The sequence below is a fragment of the Phaethon lepturus genome, unplaced genomic scaffold, assembly GCF_000687285.1.
Source record: "Phaethon lepturus isolate BGI_N335 unplaced genomic scaffold, ASM68728v1 scaffold894, whole genome shotgun sequence".
In the NCBI taxonomy this organism is placed as follows: Eukaryota; Metazoa; Chordata; class Aves; order Phaethontiformes; family Phaethontidae; genus Phaethon; species Phaethon lepturus.
This window is the reverse complement of record NW_010536745.1, coordinates 25,556-35,663: the sequence shown is the minus strand read 5'-3', so window position 1 is coordinate 35,663 and position 10,108 is coordinate 25,556.

Below are 10,108 nucleotides of genomic sequence, written 5' to 3'. Positions count from 1 at the left end.
ACTGAAACTCATGTAGACTTCAAGGTAGTTACATGCAGGGAGTCCTTAAAGGAGTTGCTTTGGCTTGTACTTCATTAATGTTTGTTGCATAGATTAGAGTTCGTACATGTGCCCTTTTTGTCTGGGTGATACATCAGTGCATGAAAGGCAGGTGGCTGTTTCCTTTTTCCAAACATTTAGATGTCTGTCATAAACAAGAAATTAAGTCTTTCAGGGCTGTTGGTGATGTATCACCTATATGTGAAGTTGGTGCTCGATGACGGGGCAGACGGGTGTGTTTCACAGCAGTTCTGATGGTGAGGTTTGGGGTGGCCTTTTTTGGAAGGCTCCCATGCTCCCTCCCCAGGGCCAAGGTCATGGTTCTGTGTCTGGTGGGTCGTTGTCCCCTCTTGGGCAGTAGGACTCAATGCTGTCACGTAGGACGTGTTAACTGCCATAAACTTCCTATTCTGTAACTCCATGATCTTGTAATTTTACTAAGCAACAGTGTCCCAAGTCCTGAGACATTAGCGAAGGAAGGAGGGGATGCTGAGTGTGAGCAGGCTGGTTTAAAAGTAGAAGTTGTGTTTTGTTGGTATCACGTTAATGGAACATACATTACAGTGAAGGCAGTCTGCCTGTGGTGGTTGATGTTTTTAAATGAAATATTGCCTGTGAGTTTTATGGCTTAAAAATGCAAAAGGTGAGAAGAGATGTTGTACTACAGTCCGGGTGAGGGAGGTCCTGGCAAAGCAGCTCAGGAGGCAGCATCGTCCCTCTCTGCCTTCGCGGGGCGCACAGCAAGCGACTGGTGAGGACAGAAGCTCTTCTCTGCCCAGTGCTGCAGGCAGCTGCCTGAACACATGGTGAGGCTGCAAGGAAAGGCAGGGCACTGCATATCCAAAAGCTTCTAACTCTTAAAAATGTGTGGTTGTAGAGAAACTGCACCAACTGCTGTATCTTTCATGTGCTCTTCACGTTTTAGTGCTTGCTGCTTTATTCTAGTTTCCTCCTTATGACTGTAAGCCTCAAATGGGAAGTCGAGGCAGGAACAGGACTTGCAAACTGGCTCTTCCTTAGTCAGTTTGAGTTGAAGGAACAGTAGCAAGAGATGGATAATTGCTTATGCTTCCTGCATATTTCCAAGTAAAGCTTAAGAATTTATTAAAGCTTAAGAATTTATTAAAGCTTGTCGGTATAGTATTAGACTGCTAAAGGTTATTTTCAGGTTGAAATGTCCCACCTAGCACTGTGTTGGGCCAGTTTGCTTATTTATATTGAGATGTGTTTTTGACTACTTAAAACTATTGGTTTGTCATCAAGGATTTAACCCCATTTCATGTATACCAACAAATTTCTGTAATCCTACTGGGATGACACTTTTCTTACCCAGCAGTGGAAACCTTACGGGAACTAGCTGAGAGATGGAAAACGGTCAGAATTTACATTTTCTGCCATTATTGTTGTGTGCGTTTGGGCACTCCTGCAGGATGTGTTAGCATAGCTAAAATAAGACAGACAAGTCAACTTCTCTGAAAGCATGAATGAAACCCATTATTAGAGGGGAAAAAAATGCTGGGTTAATATAACCCCTGCCCCTGGGGCCCTTGTTATAAAATAACACAGGAGCAACCGGATGCTCCATAATGAAAGGCCAGTTATTGAGTGAATTGAATGTGAAGAAAAAATTCTCTTTGCTTGTGATGATGGTCATAGCTCCTTGAGCTGGGCTGGCTCCAGTGGGGCTCTGGGCAGGCACCTGCAGGAGCAATCGCTTCTCTTCCCTGCCCATCCTCAGCACAGGGCAATGGGGACTTGGTGACAACCATTGGGCCTTGTCCATAGCTCCCCACCAGATGGACTGGATGGGGCCAAACCTTCCCAGTGATGATCCTCAGCCATTTGTGCACTTGAAATCGGCAGGTTGGTTCCCACATGCCTCAAGGAGATGATGGGAAGAGCTCAAAGCTGGGTGGTGATAATGGTTCCCTGTTGGGATGGAGCTGGGTGGGAGCTGCTTTTCAGCAGTATTGTGTTAGCTAATATAAAATCAAAGCTTCTAAATCCCCTTCTGAGAAGAAGACTGACATGCTTTTCAGTGTTAGGGATTATAAAATTTGGAGTCCTCTTGGCACAATGACATGTGCACACAGCAAGATCAGAAGGCAACAGCGGGCATGCCAGCAGCTTGACCATTAGCTGAGAGGAATCTAAGCAAAATCCACTTTAATGCAACACAAACACTCTTGAGGGTTTTTTCAGAAGTTTTTTTTATATTTATTTTGGTTGATAAAACTACGATTTGGTAAAGGGAGGAGGAAATGAGTTGCTGAACAGCAAACTCAAATGAAAACTCAGACCAGACCAAGCTTGACTGGGTGCTAGGGAAGCTGGGATGTGCTTGTACCACTTACTACTACATTCAAATTGTGAGCGCCCCATTTAAGAAGTTGCAAAACCTCAAATATCCTGGTTAAGATATAATTATTTTTCTCTTTAGCATAGATTTTCCCTTGAAAAGTTCACTACCATAAAATAAGCAGAGTATTATCCTTGCCAAAGATCTTTCAGCCTCTTTAGAACAGGGCATTTAGATTACTAGGGACAAAGTGGGTATCTTGAATGCTATGTGTCAAGGCACGAACAAACAGCACAGAAACAGTAGTACAGTACAGAGTGAAACCTGACAACGTGGTGTTAAAGGAAAGGAATGCTACTGTATGGTTTGATTGTGATCAACTTATCTTCAAGTGGGTTTATTAGCAATTTAATGGAATATTGGTTATTCAAGAGCCATAATAGCCTCGGTTGAAATGTCCCTTCTGCACAGTTTTCCCATACCCTGTGGAATGAGCAGAATGTGACAGTCAAGCTTTCAGCAGGCTTCATGAATTTTAAATACTTTTCAGCTGTGAAATGGGGCACATGGCATGTGGTCAAGGGTGGACAAGGAGCTGGCAGCCGCTGGGGGTATTATGGGATATTGAGTGTCTGGGAGATAATGAATGCTTCGCTTATCCAGGTGCATTCTTGGCCTGCTGTGCATGTCCAGACAGAATGGAATATATTTCTCTGTCCAACACTTAACAATTGATCATTTTGTAATTGTAAGCAGAAAGTATTTAGAATGTTACTTTCTCAGCATGCCTGTGTACGACTTAGATTTCATGTCATCGTCTTTATTCGACAAAAATCTTCACTGTTTTTCTGCAACAATGCATTCATGCTGCTTAAACTTTTCTACTAACCTGATTTTATGCTTAGTGGGTCTTAGTGAGCCTTTTCTTCTAGCGACTTCAAACCTCCATCTTTTTAAGCATCCTTTTTTTTCTGTGAATTTTTTATATCTGATTGAAATTATTTCCACTTTCTTGTAGGCCCCCTTCAGGTACTGGAAGTACCTTCAGGTACTGCTGTAAGGTCTCCCTGGAGCTTTTTCTTTTCCAGGCTGAACAACCCCAACTCTCGCAGCCTGTCCTCACAGGAGAGGTGTTCCATCCCTCTGATCGTTGTTGTGGCCTCCTCTGGTCCATGTTTTTCCTGTGCTGAGGGCTCCAGAGCTGGATGCAGGACTCCAGGTGGGGTCTCACCAGAGTGGAGCAGAGGGGCAGAATCACATCCCTCAACCTGCTGGCCACGCTGCTTTGGATGCAGCCCAGGATACGGTTGGCCTTCTGGGCTGTGAGTGCACATTGCTGACTCATGTCCAGCTTTTCGTCCAGCAGTACCCCCGAGTCGCCGGGGCGGGGCTGTTGTTAACCCTTTCCCCCCCCAGCCGGTATTGATACCAGGGGCTGCCCTGACCCAGGTGCAGGACCCTGTACTTGGCCTTGTTGAAGGTCATGAGGTTCACGTGGGCCCATTCCTTGACCTGGTCCAGGTTACTCTGGATGACATTCTGTCCCTCAGGCATGTCAACTGCCACTCCTCAGCTTGGTGTCATCTGCAAACTTGCTGAGGGTGCACTCAATCCCACTGTCTGTCGCTTGATGAAGATACTAAACAGTACTGGTCCCAGTAAGGATCCCTGAGGGACACCACTTTTCACAAGTCTCCATCTGGGCATTGGGCTGTTGACCACTACTTTCTGGATGTGGCCACCCAACCAGTTCTGCATCCACCCAACAGTCCACTCATCAAATCCATATCTCTCCAATTTATAGAGAAGGATGTTGTCAAAGGCCTTACAGAAGTCCAGATAGATGACATTAGTAGCTCTTCCATTGTTCAGTGATGTGGTCATTCCATCATAGGAGGCCACTAAGTTGGTCAAGCAGGACTTGCCCTTGGTGAAGCCATACTGGCTGTCTTTAATCACTGCTCAGCCCTTCATGTGCCTTAGCATAGCTTCTAGGAGGATCTGTTCCATGATCTTCCCAGGCACAGAGGTGACAGGTCAGTACTTCCCAGGATCCTCCTTGCTACCCTTTTTGAAAATGGGTGCAATGTTACTCTTTTTCCAGTCACCAAGGACTTCATCTGACTTCCATGATTTTTCAGATATCATGGAGACTGGCTTGGCAATTACATCAGCCAATTCCGTCAGGAATTGTGTATCTGACCTACTTAAAGCAAATAACAACCAGTAGCAGGTTTTTCTTCTCAAAAACCTCAGAACTATTACAGTGCAGTGCTGTTTTATTTTATTTGGAGCCTCTGCAAGTCCAGAAGGTCAATGCTTATTGTCAAGAGGAGACAGACCTTTCTCATCTCCAAACAGAGTGGATTCAGACAGGCAAGAACACGGACAGTGACCAACACTGGTATCTGGTTTTGCAAAACTGAAGTCTACCCTTTCCTAGTCCTGGTTTTGTCCATCTCTATAGCCTTTACTCGGAGCCTTGCTGAAAAATGCATTATATATTTGCTGTGGCACTTTGAACTCAAAGCTTAATGGCTCCAGAAATAGTAATCTCAGAGATATTGTAGTCTAACTTCTGCATATATCAAGTCTGACACTTGCTTTGCACAGCCATAAATGCCAGTTTAAAACACAATGGAGACTGAAACCCAATAATTGTGATTTTACTGTGCTGGAGAAATCAGTGGTGGATGTAAAATTTCAAGAGACAGTGTGATAGTGTGTGTCTTGGGCTGAGCACCCCCTTTTTTTTTTAGGGTTGTGATTGGTCTCCAGAGAACCGAGCTGTTAGCACTTAGAGCTGAGCTCTGCTGTTTTAGAAACCTCATTTAATCTCTGGCTCATTGGATGGTCTGCTGCTCTTTGAATCTCTCTCCGTCCTTTCATTTGAAACAGGTCTGCAGACATATTCCCCCTTTCACCGAGAGCTCAGCGGCAAAGGTGGATGGGTAATTGTGGTCATTAGGGGATGCCTGATGTGGTACCATCCACAGCTTCTGCCGAGCCCCAGCTGTGCCCCTGCCCATGGGGTATTGGGGAGCCTCGGTGGCTCCTTGCCCGTGGCCCTGGTGCCCCGGGGGAAGAGCTGCCCTGCTCTTGACAGGGGTGAGCCCGTGGCTTGCAAAATCGTTTCCCTATTTCCACTGTCTCTTGAAAAGATAATTTCCTTCTTACTGTCAATAATGTAAATTCCGTAACATGGTTAGTGTGCAGAAGGCCAGTAAATAATTTAGGAAGCAGCCTCTGTTTAGAGTGCATCAAATACTAATATAGAGAAGGAGAAATCCCTGCACATCAGTTACAGTAATTGGGGAAGGCACCAGTCCAGAGGGTAATGAGCTCCATTTTTAAAGCACGAGGAAATTAGATTCTTATAAATGTCAAACGCAGTTATTGTCCTCTTTCCTTGAAACAGAGCTGAGCTGGCTGGAGCCCATTGTCTCTCAATCAGCTTTTGCTATGGATTAGACACATCCCATCTCACACTAGGAATGTGCTTATTAGAAAAAATATCACTACACAAAGCGTACAAGCTTTAACACTCAACAAATGTACTAATGGGTACATGTACAATAAAACCCAATATCGTGTTACAAACCTTAAGCTGACCTGAGATAATATGATACAGAAATCTTAAAGGATACAGATGAGTGTTTTCTTTGTGTGCTACATTCTGACTACCTGGGATTTTAGTTTTCAAATAAAGGAGGTAAAATGAGGGAAGGTAACTTTTCCTCTTGGCTACTTATGAAAAAAGCAGCCAGTAAGTTGTCTTCATAGTGAATATGCTTGTAATCAGGCCATGTCCAAGCACTTTGTGTACTTTACTAGTGTCTCCTGGGTAAGTGTGGCTTCACAGAGGACTTTCTCCGTCCACATTTTTTCAGTTCTCTCCTGGGGAAAAAAAAACAGGTGGTTATTTGTTCATACATCAAAGCTAGCTCTGTGAATTACTTTCATTATAAAATCTCACCAGTATGTGTTAAGACTCCACAATTCAGAAAAATGGGTATCAGTTGTTTGGGGAGAATAAAATGTGGGAATAAAGGACTTCATGAAATTAAAGTCCTTTGCTGCATACCTATTTTTAACTTCTGACTTGAGGAGGACAGTCACTTGTCCTTCTGTAGCTAGAGGTTGTATCTTGTTTTCTCTCTGGGGTAGGAGCTCCGTCGCTAAGTGGCACAATCCTTCCTCATATCAGAAGGCTGAAGGATGGAGCCAAGCTCTTGATTCCCTTTTGCAATGATGAGATACAGACTCAAACTACTTGTGTGGACTTCACCACATTAATCCAAGCTGAGCGATGCAGTACGCTGTTTCCAAGACGGTCGTGTGTCAAACATGTACTGTGGACATGCTGTGTTGGGGACCCTACCCAGAACTGCTGCAGGATGGCTTTAAAGATGATGTGGTGGGGATAATCAGAGGGTAATCTGTGCCATCTGTGCAGAAAATGGCTGTATGCGAAAGCAGATGGGCTGTTCATTTTTGGGTTTCTTTTTCTGGAATCCTGTATTTACAAGTTCTTTTTTCCAGTTGCCTTTTTAACAATGTCTAGTCTTCCCTCTGATCTTCTCCATATCAGTTTGTGCTCCTTTTTTTCATTTCTGCTTCTACTGAATGAAGCTCCTGGTGCTGCCCATAGAAAACAAACCGTAACTTGAGACTTCTATTTTACACAAGCAATGGATATTAAAAGATATTCCTAGCATATGTCACCAGACATGTGAATAGCACTTTCCAATTAAAACTCTAGGAATTTCTACTGGTTGCTTAAAAACCCTGCAAAACATTGAACCATAGACTTGAATCCATTAACACCCATCATGGAAAAAAGATCCAGCTATTTATATGCCATTTATTTAAATTTGGTTTCGGAAGCTAAAATGAGCTCAACTGTTGGGGAAAAACATCTTGAGTACCTTAGAAATATCTTCAGAGCCTGGAACAATCACAAAGCAAATTAAACAAGCTTCCTGTGATTTTGGACAACTTTTTAGTTCTGATAACTTTCCTTAATGTCTGCACTACAGCTGCATCAACCCCTGTAAATTAAATAAAGAAACAATTCAAGGCATCTCTGATGTAGCCTGGTGGTTAAATGGTATTCAGCAGCTGGTGATTAAAACATACATATGACTCAAATCACAAATCCAAAGTCAGCATTTACCTTCCACTATTCTCATTAGCTAGGCACTTCCCTTAATTGGTACTCTAGCACAAGTGTTATTAACGGGCCGTTCTGGCCCAGGGCTGTGAAGTGCTGGCTCCCTCCCTGCTGCCTCTCCCCGCGGAGCTCTGCGGGCCTTTGCCAGCTGCGTTGGAGTCGCTTTTCAGGACTTGCAAGCGTTTTGCATGGTTGCAATGCTCAGGTAAAAAGTAGGTTTCCCACCCGCGCCTCCGTGATGGTGTGTGTTTGCCCTGGTCACAGGCACATCTTCTTGCGGGCAGATCCACCTTCTGGCTTTCATACCCCCTCTACCTTCCTCACATAGCCAAGATGCATCCTGCTTTCCTTTTCAGTGAGATGTCTCCTCCTGACCATTATGCTTATTAAACCACTAACAGCCACAAATTTTCTAGGCAGTGTGCCTAGCTTGGCTGCAATGTTCGTTGCACGGTCCCTGGCCCCGTTAGGTCTGCGGGCAGCCTGGCAGCACACCTTCCTGTCTTCTCTGTAGGCTGCTCAGGTTTTACATGTTACCCCTCTGAGATGGTCTTCGGTGGTCCGGAGAAGGTTGTGGGTTTTGTTTTGGCTCTCCCTGCGGAAAGCAGGTGGGGTGGTCCTCTGCCGCTGTGACATGCACAGCTCTGCTGATGCTCCAGACTGGTGGGGACGCAGCGTCGGGGAGCAGGGCAGGAGCAGAGTGGGTGCTCGGCAGGGGCAGCCGCTGGCTTTTCTGCTTCTGCAAGCCCAGACGGCTCCCGCTGGGGCACCCGATCAGCAGCATGTCTCCTGAAAGGGTTTTCTCTTCTTCCTGTTTTGGTTTTGGAAGCTGCTGGAGGGCGTGGATTAACTGGAGATAGGTGACGACACAACAGGTTGGGTAATCCTGTGTTTTCCTGTAGTTTGGCATTCCGCGTTAAATATAGCCATCAGATGGGGTTATTTATGTATTCCAGCTGCCTGTGGCTGGTGTGCTTGTGTGTCAGGGCATCCTTATGCCCACCATGAGTTTGCTTGTCAGCTTCACGCTGGCACAAAGCAGTGAGTCTGCGTGCTCTTGCATCGGGAACCTTCTTATATAATCCTGCAACTGTATTACTCCGTATTGAGCAATTGTTTTTTTGTTGGGATCTGATGGCTCTTGAGTATGTAGCACCTGCACAGTAAAAACCACTGTGCTTCTCAGGTAAAAGAAATCATTCTGCTATCAGCACACAGATGTTATGAAATGTTGCTGTGTTTGTACAACAGTCAGTTTTCCAATATTAACTCAGCTGTTTCCCATTTATTTTTAAATACCACATGGGTCCAATCCTCCATATAACCTAATTTTAAAGATCACTGGAGGTAGAGCAACGAGACTAAGGAAGATGAAGCCTTACTACTAAGCCCGGAGGCTCTTGAGTGCCAAGTTTTCGCCTGAAGTTGTTTTGGCATCAAGTGAAAGACAGGAGCAAAAAGAAGTGTTCATAATTGTAAAGGGCGTGCTGCAGGCTTGCTCCAGTCTGTGTGCCAAAGCCTCAGATGGGATTTTGCGTGGGAAGGACGAGTCTCTCGGTCTCAGGGAGCTCCCGAGTACAGTACTGCGTTGCAGTGTAACCCGTTAGCGTTCTCCAGGTGGCACAAAGACCTGCCTTCATCCTCTTCAACTTAACTGAGGCACCTACTTCGGCAGTGTGCTTGTCCAAGTTTTTTTTCTGTAAAGTGATAGAGAGAAGGAGGCACCTCCTGAGAGCAGACCAACCTTGGTAAGGTGATGCCCCCAGTGTATCCGTTACAGACCTACACCAGCTGTCCTGGCAGCCCATGGAGACCTGGCTCTTACCTTTCAGGCCTGGACTTTGGGGTTAATGAGATGACTCACAAATGCCACATAGCCAAGTAATGGAAACTGAGCAGAAAAAGTGGGCTTAAGTGGATCACGTCTGCCCCCTCCCTTATTGCCTGAAGCCAGCACTGCTGTTAGGAGAGTATGACAGCCAAAGCACGTGCTGCTATTGCTCTGAGGCTGCTGCAGTGAGGGTGAAGGTCTAACTACCATCACATCTCCTTTCTCTTTCGTGACAGGTATAGTTTGGCAGAGCCCAAGAGTAGGGCTGCTGGAGTTGTTTCTGTTGGAATGTGGTGCTGGAAGACAAGTACCATGTCACCTGCTTTAGCTTCCTGTGTTTCTTCTAGAACTGCTTAATTTATCACATTAAATAGATAAATGACCTGTGGGACATGGAAAAATCTAACAGGTCTTTACTGCGTCTTCCACATTTGTTAAAGCTTGCTGGGCACCTCTGGTTAACCATGGTGAGGAGGTTTCACCGAAGGTGCTGCTGCGTGGGATCAGGTTCACAGGTTTCTGTGGATGAGCTCATATTTATATTGACATTCTGCAAGCTGTAGTCATAAGCTTTTGGTGAGCAGCTGGTTGTGTGTAGGTCCTTCTTTTGGCTGACAAGGCACCAAGACAATGGCGCTTGAACATTAGTCCCTCTTATGGATGGCTGATGATGTGAGCCTCTATGGAAATGGGTTCTGCTCTAGGCATCCTCAGCAGCCCTTACTGGGAAAGAGGAAACCTACTGAAGCTGCATTCCCTGCTCCTG